Source organism: Chionomys nivalis, chromosome 1 (assembly GCF_950005125.1).
Source record: "Chionomys nivalis chromosome 1, mChiNiv1.1, whole genome shotgun sequence".
Lineage (NCBI taxonomy): Eukaryota > Metazoa > Chordata > Mammalia > Rodentia > Cricetidae > Chionomys > Chionomys nivalis.
In genome coordinates, this window is record NC_080086.1 from 60,437,141 (window position 1) to 60,453,329 (window position 16,189).

General features: G+C 52.7%; 1 protein-coding gene across 10 annotated transcripts in view; it reads left to right on the plus strand.

The window, feature by feature from the left end:
- The window catches only part of Iqsec1 (IQ motif and Sec7 domain ArfGEF 1), a 339,041-nt gene that overhangs the window by 264,163 nt on the left and 58,689 nt on the right, over positions 1 to 16,189 (plus strand). The window contains exon 1 of one of the 10 annotated variants that reach the window (XM_057764807.1): positions 1,015 to 1,222. The exons of the other annotated variants lie outside the window; for them this stretch is intronic. The gene's annotated coding sequence lies outside the window, so the exon portion shown is untranslated. Of the gene's footprint in view, positions 1 to 1,014; positions 1,223 to 16,189 lie in introns of those variants that run through there. 10 annotated transcript variants of the gene reach the window in all.

Genomic DNA, 16,189 nt, shown 5'->3' on the forward strand with positions numbered 1-16,189 from the left:
AAGGTCACACAGCCTAGTGGTCACCCTATCCAGCCCCCATCTGCTCACACATTACATCACTCCCCCAGATTCCTCCAGGCTGTACCGCGGCAGCTGAGTCCTTCCAGCCTCTCGCCTCGCCGCTTTTATGCACCAGAGGGCGCTGCTCGGATGCCTTACGGGCCGGCTCCGGGTGCCCTTGCTCCACCTGGCGGGGAGCGGGAGGGCGGGGGGGGGGAGGGTGCGGGCGCAGGGCCTCTGCCTAGAAGGACAGCCCGGCTTTCAGGGTCGAGTGCTGTCTTGCTCCCCATTCCTCTGCTTTCCACTGCACAGCCCGCAACTCTTTCCCATTCTTGTCTTTTTCCTTAGGTACAGCCCTGCACACGCACCTTCCCTGTGCCTACCCCTTGCAGGCCCAGCTACCCTACCTAGGCCATTTCTTCCCCAAACTTGGGGTCCCTAGTCCAGACTGCCCTAACCCATTCTCAAAGATAGTTGCTAGGCTCCTTGAGGCCCATCCCAGCATTTATTTGGTGCCAAGTTCATTTCACTACCAGGATGAGGGGATCAGCCTTCAGGCCCAGATTCTCTGCCCTTCCTTCGCCCGACTGAACAGCTTGGGCCCTGGAAGGGAAGCGGAGGGGCGTGGTGCCCGAGTAGACCTCAGGAGCCTCGATGCTGTGTGACCGGAGCCAGTGGCTTGCCCTCTCTGGCCTGTCTCAGCAGGCTGCGAGCGTAGGAGCAGGAGCACTGGCCGCAGGAGCTGCAGTTCTCCCTGGGAGGGCCGGGGAGTGTGTCCCCGGGCTGCTTTTTGCCTGGGTGTTGATTTGGGGATCTTGAGGTGCGTGAGGGAAAGGCAAGGGGCTGTCGTGCAGACGACTCCGTGCGGGTTTTCCGCGTGCCGGGGAACCTGGCCTAACCGCTGCAGCGGCCCCGCGGCCTCCAGCGCCCTCCACTCGCTCGGGCTCGGGTGACGTCGTTGACTGGGGCGGCACCCATCCTCCCCGCCCCCCGACACACACACACACACACACACACACACACACACACACACACACACCTTCGGAAGGGGGAAACTGAGGCCCGGCACAGAAAGGACCCCCGCCAAGGTCACGTCGGGCGGGGGCGCGGGGTCAGGCTCCGATTCTGTGCGTCCCTGGACCCCGCGCCCCTCCGGCCCGACGCGTAGGGGCCGCGCTCTCAGCGGGTCGGCGCGCGCTCGGCGGCTGCGGGCACCTGAGAGGTAGGAGCGGGCTGGCCGGGAGCGGGGTACACTGGCGGGGCCGGGCTGTGCGGACCCCGGCCGGCTAGTGGTGCCGCGGTGGTTTCGCGCGCGCGCGTTGCGGGTTTGTAGGCTTGGCGGACCCGGCGCCACCGGCCTTGCTGGCGGAGCGGTGCGGCCCCTGGGACGCGGGGAGGACGCCGCCGAGCAGCTACTGCGCTCTGCGGACGGCGCAGCAGGGTGCCGGAGATCCGGGTGGGGGCAGGCGCCTGCCGCGCCAATGCGGTGCCTCCCGCTGTGCAGGGACTGAACCCGGGGGTCGCCCTGTGCCTCTCCCCCCCCCCCCCACCTGGAGAAATCCCGTTTCCCGGTCCCGAGCCTGCGGGCGGGAGGGAGGTCGAAGCATCTCAGGAATTCGCTCCAGCCTGCTAGACGCGCCCGGGAGTGGGTGAAAGCTTAGTTCGGACTGAGGAGCCTGGGCCAGAGGGACCTGATCCAAAATTGGCCCTGCCTCTAACCCGCTGTGTGGCCTCAGGCAGCCCCTCCTGCTGGATCCTGGTCTGGAGGGAAGGGGGTCCTGTAGGTGCCCTCAGTGAAATCAGTTCAAGTTCAAGGCTTAGGAGCCGCACATCAAGAGACCTCTGGGCTCAGTCCTGTATGGGACAAGAGACAGACCTTAGGGGTGTGAGATGTACTGGGCGCTGGTAAAGGAAACCCATTCCTATGCTAGGAACCTGGGCCAGGAACTTTTGGGTGAGGCTCGGTGTGAGAAATTCCATCCCCTGAACACAGCAGCTGCCCTTAGACTGTGCGTTGGCAGGCCGGGTCAGCCCAGATGTACAAGGACCTCCCACACTCCTCCAGAAGTCCCAGGGAAAACCCCCTTCCATGTTTCTGCTGGGTAGTAACTACCCTAAATTGCCAAGCTGTAAACTGTCACAGCTGATCTGTCACTGGAGCAAACTGAGCCAAAAGATGGCAGTGGGTGTCCCCTCCCCTGGCTCTGTCCACTCCATGAGACTTCCAAGGACAGCAGTGGTCTCTGCCTGGCCAGGCTTGTGTTGTGTGTTGTTCTGAGCATGCTCCTGGTGGCCAGAAGCAGGAGTCTGCTGAGCCACTGTTCCCTTTCATGGCCAGCATCTACCAGTCTGTGTTTGCACTGGCCAGTCAGTGTAGCCCCTCACCAACTTCAGAGGTGACACCAGCTTGGCCTTCCCTACCCCTAGCATTGTGTTCTGTTCCTTATGGATGGCAGGGTGGCCAGACCCGTGAACCCACTTGCCCATAAGAGCCCAGGAGTTAAATTTGAAAAAAGCCTGCACCCCTTAACCCTTCTATCCCCGGTGCTAGAAAAGACAGGTGAAGAGGTGACTCAGAGTGCTACAGTGCCCACAGCCCAGCCCCTGAGTACTGTTATTCTGGAGGGAATACCTAAGAGTCTGAGCCAGAGGGAGGCAGGGACATGTCCAAGGTCACATAGCACATTCAGGGTTTAGGGGCCCAATCCCACCTCCTAAGCACCCCAGGCTTGGGTAGCCACCGCCTGAGGAAGGTGCCACAGGACTGGAGGCCACCACAAGGGTCTGTGCAATGGAAGAGCAAAGAGAGGGACCAGTGCTCTCCCCCTGTGAGCGACTCTGGCTCCTGCAGCTTGCAAACATTAAATAATCTTAGGTCTTATGACTAAAGTTCACTAGTCTAGCAGCTGCTTAAAGGGCCCATAGCAGTCCCTGCTGTGGCTGCCCTGCTCTGCTCTGCTCTGCCTGCCACTCTACAGCAGGCCTCTTCCCCAGTGTGAGCAAGTACCAAGGCTGTGGCTGGAGAGCTGCCCCCACCCCATGTCCTGGTAGTCCTTATACCAGCCTCCTGACACTGGCTTGGAGTGGGTGTATCTATGCCCCTAAGTGTTTCTAACCATGGACAGCTAGCCTTGATGTCACCTCTCAATACAGCACAGTATGCGTGTGACGCCATTGTGTTTGAGGACAGTATCTTCTGGTGCCCACCACCACCACCCCCAAACGCCTTGGCTTGGCTCCTGGCAGGAATGAGCTCCCTATTCCTGCTACCTAGAAACCAGTTTCTCTTCTGTGTTCTCTTCTTTGTCACTTTTACCACTTCTGCTGAGCCCTTTGCAGGGCAGCATCATCACTATGGAAGGATACAGGGACTTTGGGCTGGTGAGACATTGGCTAATACAGCAAGAGCCAGTTGGGATGCCAGGCAGTAGGCAGGCAAGTTCTTAGTGACTCTGAAGAGCTGTGTGACTTTCCCTCCTACCTCGTGCAATCCATAACAGGCAGCTCACAGGGGTCTCACATCCATTTCATCTGCAATACCCCAAGTCAGTCTCTCAGCTTGCGCAATACTTCTGGAAGCTTCATCTTCAAACAATGATATCACCCCTGAAGACCAGCAAAAAGAAGGCAGAACTTACTTTTTCCAACCTACAACCCAAAGGTTTCTTCATAGTGAGTTATTTACATTAGAGCAGCAATGGTCTGCCAGCCTGTGGGCCCAGACTCCCTCAAGGAGGGTGTACTTGGGCCAGGATGGTTATACATATGAGGCTCGGCGTTCGTGCTGACCACATGGGTCTCTGCATGCTGTGTGTGAGCTCCTGCTGCCTCTGTAGAAGGGAGCCTGTCTGCATGTGTCCTTCCTCCACAGGGCACAGAGATGGTGTAGGGGAGGGAAAGAGTCCTTGCCTGTCCCTAATGCTTGGGGCTAATATGAGCTTTCTCATGAACTGCACCCAGAAAAGAAACGCCGTGCCTTAGAAAGTAGTGAGTTCCTAGCCGGGCAGTGGTGGCGCAGAGACAGGTGGATCTCTTGTGAGTTCAAGGCCAGCTTGGTCTACCAAGTGAGTTTCAGGACAAAACCCTGTCTCGAAAAAAAAAAAAAAGTGAGTTCCTTTCCATCAGTGGTTTACAAGGTGGAGTGAGCTTTAATGCTGTGGGGGAAGGGTATTTAGCGCCAAGTCTCCAGGACCAATGTTGTGTTTTGTACCTTGTATTAACTCTCCCAAGGAATTTTGTGGAACACAGAGGGGATGGCAAGAATCATGAGGGTGATTCAGTGTAGCCAGGCATGGGGCAGCTCAGGCAGATGCTGATCTGAGGCAGAGCTTTGGGCTTAGCCTGGGCATTTGGTCTGAAACAAACCAGGAAGAAAAGTGAGTGCCTTATGGCACATGCAGGGGCAGCGACTGGACTGGTGTCCCTGTTACTCATGAACTCGGGGAGCCTGGCAGTCCTGGAGCTGCCCTTGCTGAAGCGTCCCTCCTTTTAACCTGCTCTCATCACCCAGGCTTTCCCGTAGTAGGCCGGGGCCGGAAGAGAAAGAATGGTTTTGTGTCCTAGTTAGGGTTACTATTGCAGTGATGAGAACAGCGTGGTCAGGAGAGGGTTTATTCTTCTCAGTTCCACATCACTGTTCATCATCAAAAGCAGTGAGGGCAGGGACCCAGAGGCAGGAGCTGATGCTCTTCAAGGCTTGCTCCTCAAGGCTTGCTCAGGCTGCTTTCTTATAGAACCCAGTACCACCAATCCGTGGGTGGCCCCATCCACAATGGGCTGAGCCATTCCATGTCAATCACTGATTTAGAAAATGCCCTACAGGTTTGCCTATAGCCTGATCTTATGGAGGCATTTTCTCAACTGAGACTCCCTCCTTTCTGATGATTGTAGCTTGTGTCAAGTTGGCACAGTTTGGAAGTGATGAGGATGGGTGGCAACAAGAGGGACTGAAAGGTGATGAACTTGGACATGATGAACAGGACTTGGAGATAGCCTTCTGTGCCCTCAAGCGGGAGTTTAGATCCAGCTCTATTTCATAGCTTTGAACAAGTCACTAGACCTTGTGGAGTCTCAGTTTTCTCCTATTTATTTATTTTTGTTTCAGTTTTTGTCTTTTTGAGACAGGCTCTTACTATGTAACTCAAGCTGTCCAGAACCCACTCCATATGTATAATCTAGGCTGGCCTCTTGACTCAGCAATCCTCCTGCTTCAGCCTCCTGTGCGTTGGGATTGCAGGTTGCACCACCATGCCTGGCTTTCTTTCTCATTGGGGTGATGACAACCCTGACCGCCAGCCAAGGCACAGAGCAAGCACGCTGTATCTCAACGGTTATTTTTCGTTACTTCCTTTGGGGGAGATGACAGAAACCACCTGGAGCCTCAGTCCAAACAGCGATGTCAGGTCCACATTTACAGAGTCATAGAGGTGATGGATTTTGTTGTCAGAGCTGAGGTCACCACGGGAGCAAACAAGTCTGCAAGGAGGGGCCTACCTTTTCCCGTTCCTGTCAGACAGAGTAAAAGGAACGTGGGTTCTGCCCCACTGGGTGTGTTTTGTCTCTTACCTCTGTCACCTCTTCGTGGCGAAGAGCCTTTTGAAGTCAACCCCATCTTAGTGTTTTCATTTCCTCCTGGATTTGTTGAGTAGGAATTTGGGAAATTCTGGTTCTAATCCTTCAATTATACCCCTCGGTCTGTCTGTCCCTCTCCCACTCCCTTTGTCCCCTCTGTTGGAGCCTTGGGAGGGACTTTATGGTTTCAGTTGCTCCTTTAACTCTCCATTCCCATCTTCAGCTTTCTTGATGACCTCACACATCTGAGGAATTCAGTCCTACCCACAATCCACCTTTCACACATGGAACAGATCTCTGTGCAGTGAGGTCCCCCTCGCAGATACCTCCCAGGCAGCTCAGCATCTCTGGGTGAGGCATTCTCTGTACTCAAGTCTCCACTCTGTGTCCCTGCCCTCCCTGGGGTCCCAGAACCGGCTGCAGGCTCTAGGCCATAGGTCCCTGCAGGGAAAAATGGCCAGAAGCAACCAGAGGGCAGACACTGCCCCTCCCCGCCCCACCCCACCAGCTGCTGCTCCTGCCAAACAGGTCCTGGGGCCTCGGGTCACATGTCCAGCCAGCGCTGACTCTGGCACTGGTGGATTAAGCAGGGGCTCAGGGTTTGACCGCGCTGGTCTCTTCCTGGGCGGAGGGCTGGGAAACCTCCACTGCATGGGCACAGAGGCTCCTCAGAGGCCACTGTGGCCACCTTTCAGCAAGAGGCTCCACCCAGCACTGAACCCAGGTAAGGAAAACTGATGCCCCGCCCAGATCTTGGTGCTATCTAGAAATTTAAATAGCCCATCCCAGGCTCTTTTTATTTAAGTGTTTGGGGAGCTGGGAGGTGACTCACAGACTCTGGCCTTCAGCACTTTCTCTTAGTGCCTGCCGGAGCTTGCACAGAGCACAGAATTTCTACCCACCATCCCCTCTTTCCAAATGTGTCCTCTTCACTGGGAGAGAATCAGACTCTGGAGTCCCTCCTGGGCCAGCAGTCAGTTCCTGACCTGATAGGACATAGCCCACTGGAGAAAAACAGCCTTCATTTCATCTCCACAAGAGGGGAAGAAGAGCTGAGGACCAGGTATATCACTATTACCCCTTCTCTTACCTTACAAAATGGGGAAGACCCACCCATTTCACAGATATGGAAACTGAGTCTCCAAGATACTCTTCTGCACCCAGCCCCTCCCAGCATTTCAGTGACCCGCCCACAGGGTCCTGGATGTTATAGGCTCTGCTGCTGGTCCTCAGTGGGTTTCCTGGGTTGTATGACAAAGGGGACAGTTCCTCTGGTGCAGAGAACCCAAGGTTTTGGAAAGGAAGTCAGGGGAAAGCCAGCACCTTGGACCCCATTCAGCCATGAACAGCCCTCCCCATAATGTGCAGTTAGCCACAGCTGTTGTGATTGACTTGGTGTTTGTTGTACCATAGGAGTCACAGTGGTGCCTACGTTAGCATTTGTTACTTACTCAGGGACTCTGAAATGCTGTGGTGAAGAATGTGCCGAGACCCTTCACCCCTCGCATTCAGTAAATCTAGGCTCTGTTTTCACTGGCGTTGGATAGCTGAGATCCACTGGCGTTGGATAACTGAGATCCACTTAGTCTTCTAGGGTTCTTAGGGCCCATCCCTTTCCTTCTGGGACTTTCTGTGTTGTGTGCATGTCTGGTGACCCAGTGCTTGCTAGAAGTTCAGATCATGGTCAAGAACTCCACCCTGGAAGAGTGTACAGAAGAGAGTGTATGTGCCCCTCCCCCGAGCGAGTCTGAACAGCATTTTGGGGTGTCTGTCAGGTATATCTGTCACCTTGGGTGTATTTTTTTAAAGGACCTCTGGCAACTCGTTGTGAACTGGGCCCCTGGCAGCCACCTCCCTCCAGCAGGCACACAGATTGTCAACTCTGGCACCAGATTGTCCTCATCAGCAGGGCTGGAGGGAGCTGCAGCCTGGCACGGGGCAAACAGCAGGAATTGTGGGCAGGAAGAACGGCTCCTCTGTACCCAGTAAGGCCCCGGGCAGAGACTAGCCCTCTACCCCACCACCAGCTGATTCTGGGTTTAGAGTGGGGGTGGGGATGAGGCCTAGGAACCTGGCTCATGCCCAGCCTGGCTGCCAGCTGGCCACTGTGTGACCTTGAGCCAGCTCTGGCAACTGTCCTCCATGCTCCTGACTCAGTGGGGAGTCCAGGCTGGGTGGCAGCTGCCGGAATCAGTGGAAGCTGTGTCCTCTTGAGGAACCAAGCAAGCACATGCCACCTGAGCCTCTAGGACTGAGATCTGTGATGTGGGGGTGATTTGCCTTCAACAGTGAATCGCTTACAAATAAATCTTATAGGTTTTTGTGGCACACCAAGAAGAGACTGAAGGCAAAGATAAGCCTGACCTTAGTGACATCTGGACCTGCAAGCTTCCTACCTCTGTCCATTTCCACCTCTCCCAGAGGGCTGGGGCATGGCCTTATCTCACCTCAGTTCTAAGAAGGGAAGGTAGCAGGTAGCTGCATGGGGCCATAGGTCATACATATTTGTTGGCCGTCACCTGTTTTCCCTGCTTCCTCCAAGAAAGCAATAGCCACTGTTGGCCTGGGGAAGGAGCAGGGACCAGAACTCTCAGCCATCCAGTGGGCCAGATCCTCAAACTCTTCCACTGTTGAAATGCTGTTTGTGCACCCACACAAGGACAGTTGGAGGCCTGCACTCCGCTCTGGGCCTGAGATCTGCATTCACCAGAATAGGGCCTTTGAGTCTTCACCAAAGAACCCTGGGAAAGTGCCTTATGAACTCTGGTCAAAAAGAGATGTGCAGATACCAGCAGCATCTCATTTTTGCCCTTCCTGGCTGTGCATCTGGTTCAGACACATCTGCATCGATGGAGATGCCAGCCTCATTTATCCAGAACATGCAAAAGCCCTCTTGCTTCTGCGCCTGTCCCAAGGATGTATTTATAAAGGTGTGACAATACGGACAGGGACACAAAAACTTGCTAACAACCAGTAGCCCTAAACCTGTGCTGAGCCTAGAGGCAAGTACACAGGCAGCTAGCTGACTGTTATCCAGAGAAAAGGTTATCTTCCCCCAAAGGTCACCAGGAAAATGACCAGGAACCTATAAGAAGATGGCTAACATATATTTCCCCAATGAGCTGAGACATGAGGGTGGGCTTGGGATTCATTGGGCTCTAGGCTGCATGCATCTCTGGGCTCAATCACAGCCTCCAGGCTGGGCCAGCCAGTCTGCAGTTTCCCAGCAAGACAGCAGGTGGCACCAGCTTCCAGCGGTGGTGGGTGGTCTGGCCTAGCAGGCCTCTCTCCTGACTGGCTAGGCTTCTCTGCCCCTCACCCACACATGATCCCTGGGCCCCAAATGCAGTTATTGGTACCCCATCTTTTATCCCCTCTGAGGATTGTTCTACCAGCTGTGCCCTGGCTGTCTTCTAAGCCAATATAAATTTGCCACCAGACCTAACCTAGAGATAACCGATAGAATCCCTCTTTTGCAGGCAGCATAGCTCAGGATCTAGAGTCGAGTGACTGGGTTCAGATCCCAGCTTTGTAGCCTTCGAGATGAAATTCTGGTTACAAGAGAAAGCATGGGTGCCCCAGTGAGTGGGCAGGTATCAGGCAGGGAGTGCTAGATATAGTCGTGTCATTCTGTCTGTGCACAGAAAGGACAGGTGGCCACCCCTGCTGGAAAACCTGGTGACCATGGTCAGGGCCTCCCTCAATGCAGTATTTAAGGGTACCTGGTTCAGCACCTCAGCCCTGCCTCTTGCAAGCTGAGCACATTTGGGTTGAATCTGAGGCTCCTAAAGCACCTGGCAGGGGCACATACCGTGCACGCCAGAGGCTCAGGTTGTGGTGTGATTGGGGTGAGTGAGATGAGTGGGGGATGCTCCACTGATTCTGCATAGAGATCCAGAGCACACTCACCCCTTTCTAGACAGGGTCTTATCTAAGTGTTTGTGGGGCCTAGGAATAAGTGGGGCCACATGGGCTTGGTTAAAGCAAAGAAGAGTCTTGGCCAGCCATGTTTTCGAGTGTGATCCCAAAAGTTAACAAGTTCAATTCATTTTTGGAATAGCTGCCGTCTGTCTGTTTCAATTTCTCTTGGTGGGATTTCCTAGAGGCCGAATGCTGTGTTGACTAATGGAATGGTACTGTTGTCTTTGTGTGCTGAAAGGATGACTCTTAATTTTTGATATGGCAAATATGGGTAGCTATAGCCCCCATGAACAATTTGCAGATCCTCAAAAAAAAGTGAAAAGAAAGACAGGCATCATGGTACAAGCCTATAATCCTAACACTTGGGAGAAGAGGCAATAGAATTGTTGTGCATGCAAGGCTAGCCTGGGCAAAATTAGTGGTTAAAAAAAAAAAGAGAGAGCTTAAGACTGAAAAGTTCGAGTGTCACTTGCCTGTATTGGAAAAAGATTATAAATACATGCTAGGGAAAGGACAGCTGATAATTGTTTCAACATGGGACAAACAGGAATTACAGCCAGATAGTGCTCAGCCACTCAGGGCCCAGCCATGACTCAGTACCAGGTTCCTGAGACTAGGCAGGTGGCTAGACACTCAGGGGTAGTTCCGGATATGTGATGAAGTCCTCAGTCCAGCTGAGCTGAGCCAGGCCATTTTGGCTCAGAGCTACCCATGCCCCCAGTGCCAGCTGCTGGCCTGGAGTCTCAGGATCTCCTATGTAGGAGGCCCTGCAAGCAATATCAGAAGTCAGAGACCTGTATTTCCCCGTGGGAAAGGTGAGAGCAGGTCTGAAGTGTGACCTCCTGGGCTCAGGGTGCCAATGAGGCTGCCACCTGGTGGTGAGTGGTTGGAGGTTACTGTCTAGAGCTGGTTCCTGGTTCTGTGCCTGGCTTCTGAGCGTGTGCAAGAAGAGGGCATGGAGGACAACAGCTCCATATAAGAACCCTTTATTCAAGCCTTGTGTTCCCCACTTACATGGGAAACACGTAACTTACATGTTAACTTACATGGTTAAGTCTTCAAAATATACTAGAGGACACTGGGGGATGTCCCATCTCCCTGGTTCCTCCGCACTGGGGACGACAGAAAAGCTTGTAGTTTCCAGCGGCCTGGCTCTCTCCTCTAGACTTTGCCCATCATGGCTCAGCTTCTCGTGTCTTATTCCACTTCCATGTTTATGTATGCTAGTATATATAAGCTTTACTGCCCTTATCTTTCTTTGGCCTCCCCAGTGCTAAGCAAGTCCTCTGTTGCTGAGCCATAGCCCAGTCCCTCAGCCCCCGCCCCCACTTTTCAACATCAGCTGTGGCGATGAGAACAGACACAGTCTGACACCTCCAGCAGCCTGCTGTTGGCGCTGGGCCCGAGGATGTAGGCATTATTATCTTTTATGTGGAAAGGGTTTGAGGTTCAAAAAGGTCCTTAATTTGCCCACATTGTACAGCTAGAAGACAGCAGAACCAGGAGTCAAAAGCAGGGCTGGCGGATGCCAGATACCCCTCTTGGTGGCTGTAGCTCACGTAGCCTCGCTCCAGAGCAGCCCTTGGAGTAGCCGTGTGGCCTTGCTTGCTCCTTTACTTTGTTGACTCCCACCCTGCTTCTCTGTGGTTGAAATCCACCTGAAATAGATCTGCTGGGGCAAAAAAGGGATGACGATGGGTCTCTGGGGCCCTCCACACATAAAAGGAAGGCGCAGAGGATGGGGGTGAGAGACATCGCTTGTTTTCTTTCTCCTCATCTCCTGTTTTGGTCTTCCCATCATTTTCCAGAAGAGCTTTGTCCTGCAGCAGAGCCTTTGCCCCAGCTTCCCAGGTACACAAACAAGCCTTATTTGCTCCTCTAGAGCCTGGATGTCCTGTCCAGTGCTGCCTAAACCAGCTAGATGACCCTGAGCAAGGAAATTAACCTCTGCCTCCATTGCCAGTTGAATGGGGATATGGTCGAGATTAGTTAAGATCACATGTCATAAGCTCATAAGCATTTAGATACCTTAGCTTTGGTTTTATTGTTTTGTTGTTGTTGTTGCTCTTGGAGAACACACACACACACACACACACACACACACAAGTGTTTTGCCCTGGAGTCATAGCTGTAGTTCCTTTTGGCTTTGTTTATTATTCCTTTTGTCTTAATTTGAGATGCTGCAGAGATATCCTTGACCCATGGTTCACAAGGTACCATATGCCCCCCAGGAAGAAAGCAGCTCCTTCCAAGGGGCCCTAGGCCTGTTGCCACTGCCATCAAGTCTGTTCCATTCCTCATGCCTCCTCCATGGTCACTCTTGCTTGTTCCCATTTCAAGAGATAAGCCCGTGGCCAGAAGACCCATGCAGCCCCAGCCCTGCCATGGAGGTGCTTGTAGCGCTTAGGTGGCTGGGTGCTGTGTGACCTAGGGTCTTCTGCAGATGTTCTGGCTTGTCTGAGTCTCCTCCATTTGTCCAGTATTTGGAAAGTCATACTTACTCTGAGTCTTCTGGGGGAGTACTCACCCTAGAAAATGTGCCAGGATGGCAGTGCTGGCTCTGCTGGTTCAATTTTCATCCAAGGTGTGGAAGGCAGATGGTTACCCATGCAAGCCCAGCCGCACACCAGTGCACCCTGGGAGCAACAGTATATAGCTGACTGGCCACTAAAGAGAAAATGCACTGGAAAGTAGCCTTTGTCCCGGTCCTGTTGGATGGTGGGTGGCAGGCTAGTTAGCCAGAGTGGTTCTGTTGTTCAGCTCCTCTCAGTGTCCTCAAAGGGTGGAATCATATGGGATCAGGAAGACAATGCAGCCCAGCCTCTCCCCTGACTGTATGGTGTACTCAGTGTGAATTACCAGTAACCAGGGTAATAGTCTCTGAGGTGATGCAGCTGGTGGCTGGCAAGCTGAGCAAACACTGCTAGAAAGAATAAATTGCCTTCCCAGCACCCCAGGGGGTCCAGCCCTGGCTATCTTTGCCATTGAACATAAATTACAGTTGATTATAAAAATTGCTAGAGACCAGAGGAACTGTGGGTTGTGTCACTTGGAAGATGCTGGCTGCAGGAGCTGAGGGGCTCCTTAGTATATTCCCGGGTTGGGGGCTCTCTCACTAGCCCAAGGCCCACCACAGACTACAAGGTTACTGAGATTTCTCCCTAGCCAGCAGCAGGCCTGTAGTTAAATTCCAGCTCTGCCACACTGGCTGAACAGCCTTGAGGCAATCAATTTGTCTTTCTAGGCTCTCCATTTCTCCCTAAACTCAAGAGTGCATGCTGGAAGTGTTTCAGGGACAACACAGCTTAAACCAGTACTGCTTTCTGGGGCATTGAGTGCTGCTCCTGCTTGGCCTGCAGGGGGCAGCAGGGGGCTGGGGCAGAGCCCAGTTTGTCTCTGCAGTGGATATGGGCGGTGGAGGCCTCCCTTGCCTGGCCCCTGGCAACCTCCTCACTTGCCTTGGGCAGACCTGACTGAATCTTTGACTAGACTTGACTGTGGTGTTACTTATAACGCATGGTATGGTGCTCAGATTTCCACTGCTTACAGAGCAGAGTGCTGACAATGTGAGATTCAGGCCACAGGTGAGCTTCCAGGTGGGCCACAGACCCCATATCAGGAGGACACTCTGGAGGAGTCACACTCCTTCCACTGCCCCCTCAACCCTTCTGGGTGTTTCGAGAACAAGATATTCATCAGAGCCGACATGTCTTCAAGTGCCTATCACCCAAAAGGTTCAGTTACTTTTCTTGTTTACATGCATAGTGACATTATTATATGTTCTGCAGCTATCAGAGCATACACATGAGCATGAAGTACCCACCTGTGCCACATGCTCCTTAACGGGGGTGGCCACTGTCCAGTGTGCATACCCAAGCACGCACACACACACCTCTTTTCTTCCTGCCAAGCTGTACATGGAATCTCCAGCCCTGTGCATGCTAAGCAGATGATCCACCTCTGAGCCACACCCTAGCTCCATTTTTTCTATCTCAAACATAGCACTCCTCAGCTTCCTTTTAGCATGATTTCTTGAAGGTCAATCCCTTACAGGTGTGAAAAGCGTCCTTCTGTTGGATTGGTTGAGCAGCCTCCTGTCAGCTGGGTTCTCCCCCACTTGCCTATCTCCAGGCTATAGAAGATGGAGCAGGCTTCTGCAGCAGTGTCTGGTCTTGTTGATTTCTTGACATGTGAACATGCACTTCATGCCGCAGATTGCTTGAGGAGACCTGTTAAACTGACTTTCAACAAAGACGATGCCGGTGGTAGCTGGGCAGCTGCATTATTACTGTGGGGAGCATTCGCCTGGGGATGAGGTGCCCTCTGCTGAGGCTGCCACGCAGCACGCACGTGTGACTCACCTTACTGGCTTGAGGTGGCTCCATCACTTAAAGCTGTGTTTCTTCGGAGGAAACTCACCCTCTGGGTGCCAAGACCTCTGTGATCAAATTGGAAAACAAGCCCCATGTTGTAAAATTGCTATCAGGCTTATGTGAAGTCCAAGAACTGGATGACACCAAAAACTATGCATTATCTCAACCCTCTCACCCAGCCAGCCTAAGCCTCCTGGGGGCAGGCCTGTCTCAGCGTCCTGAGTTGCCTAGGCAGGGCATGCCTTGGAGCAGGTAGAAATAATGCCACAGCAGTCAGTGTCCATGATCAGTTTTCATGTTCATACCAAATATATCTCCACCCTTCCAGGATGCTACCTCAGTCATTCCCAGCCAGTGTGCTAGGGTCACACTGGTCGAAGTCTTCCCACTGGGACAAAAGAAGGTGTTGTTTAAATCAATTACATAGAGAAGATTGCAGGGGGGAATGTTAACCCACTTAAGAGTGGCTGGTGTCTCAGGAGCCCTTAATGGCATCCATTTGCCAGGCAGGCGCCCCAGCCCTTGTTATAAAGGAATACATCTATTCATTAAGCTGAAGCCGCCAGGCCCAGGCCTGGCACCACCCAGCCAGCTGCTCTTGGCCGTGAATTCAGTGCTTAGGAATAAACGGGCCTGCTCTGCCATGGCCCCTGAAGTGGGGAAATCAAGTGGGCTGGTCTGCAGGAGGACAAGCCCTTGCAGCCTTCAGATAGGTTTTGCTAGGTCCCCTCCATCTCTCTGCCTGCTTTAATAGGCAGGTGAACCCTTGTTTAGGTGAAGCTGGAAGGAAAGAAATTCATGCCTACAGTGGCCATGGTGTCAGTTTATTTTGTCTTGTTTATGAACTTCAACCAGAATACTTCTTTTCATGTTGGGCCCTCCTAGAAAACTGCACACAGGATCAGCACTTTTGGTTTCCTCTGGCTTTTCTAGAATCTGTGGAGTCCAGAGGGGTGAAGGAATGGCTCAACAATATTTATTAATCACCTACTATAGACCAGGGACAGGATGAGCCAACAGTTTCAGAACATCACTCTGGTGGAAATGACCACAGTAGGCAAGTGCTACGCAGGGTGATTATGGATCAGGGTGAGCTCATTCATTCATTCATTCCATAACCCAGCTGTGATGGCTCAATGACACATTTAGCAAGCACAGAATTAGTACACCAGCCATGGGTTCAAATTCTTCATTCACTTTTGTTTTTAACTTCGTCAAGCCCAGATCTCTTCTTTCCTCTGGGTCATTGTACATTTAGTCCAGGGCCTGCATCCAATTAATACCTGGGGTCTAGCTTCATGGTTAAGTTCATGATTGGGAGCCAGATGTACCTAGTTCATCAACCAGGTACTAGCTGTGTGTCCTTAGGTAACTTTTTCAAGCTCTTGTCTCTCAGTTTATCTGTGAAATGAAGGCTTGCTGAGGATTCAGTCTGATGGCTTCTGTAAAGTGTGACTTAAGAGGTAACAGTTCTTTTTGAAGAAGAGGAGAGGCTGGGAGGGAGGGAAGAGACCAAACCTGTCCAAGACCCAAGATCACACACTAAACCATGGTGCTTTGGACTGTGCCAGAACTGTTGGGTCCTCAAGCTATGAGCATCACTACTGTAGGAAGCAGCCAGGTTAGAAAGGGATGCTTATTCACTTAGCATGTTGACTGCTTTTGAGTTCTTGCCCTCTGGAAAGTAAGGGTGGAAGAGGGGAGGAGCTTCAGGCACCAGGGTGCAGCCTTGTACTGGCCCTGGCTATGTGCAATAGGGTCACCACTACACTCACAGGAACCTTTGGATTGAAGATGCTATGGGCCTGAGCAACGTGGTGAGGCTGGGGTAAGTCATGATCATCCTATACTTTCTCTGAAGACCTGTTGTAGCACCCTTCTACCACTCTCCCACGAGGGACAAGGAGCTAATATGAGGGTTTTTGATGAGGTTGTAGGCACTAGAATTGAAGTGTGCCAGGCAATGTGGCGTGTGTGTGTGTGTGTGTGTGTGTGTGTAAAAAGGACAGCTGGTGACTGACAGAGATAGCGGATCTGGTCCAGCAGGAAGACTAGCCTTGAACCATGTCCTTTGCCCTTGGACAAAGGCTTCTGAAGCCTCAAGCCCACCCCTAGGCCAGGAAGGTGGGGTCTGCTCACAGGTACATGAAGGATATGGGGCACACAGGGTCTCTACCATCACCTTCTTACACTAATGTGTGAAGGGTAGTAGTGGGCACTGGGGACCCGGAAATGCACAGGCGTCTAAGGAGATCCTGAAAGAAGGACCATCTTGGCCTCTTTGTTCATGCAGGAAAGCCCTTCTGGTGCCCGGATTGTTTTCC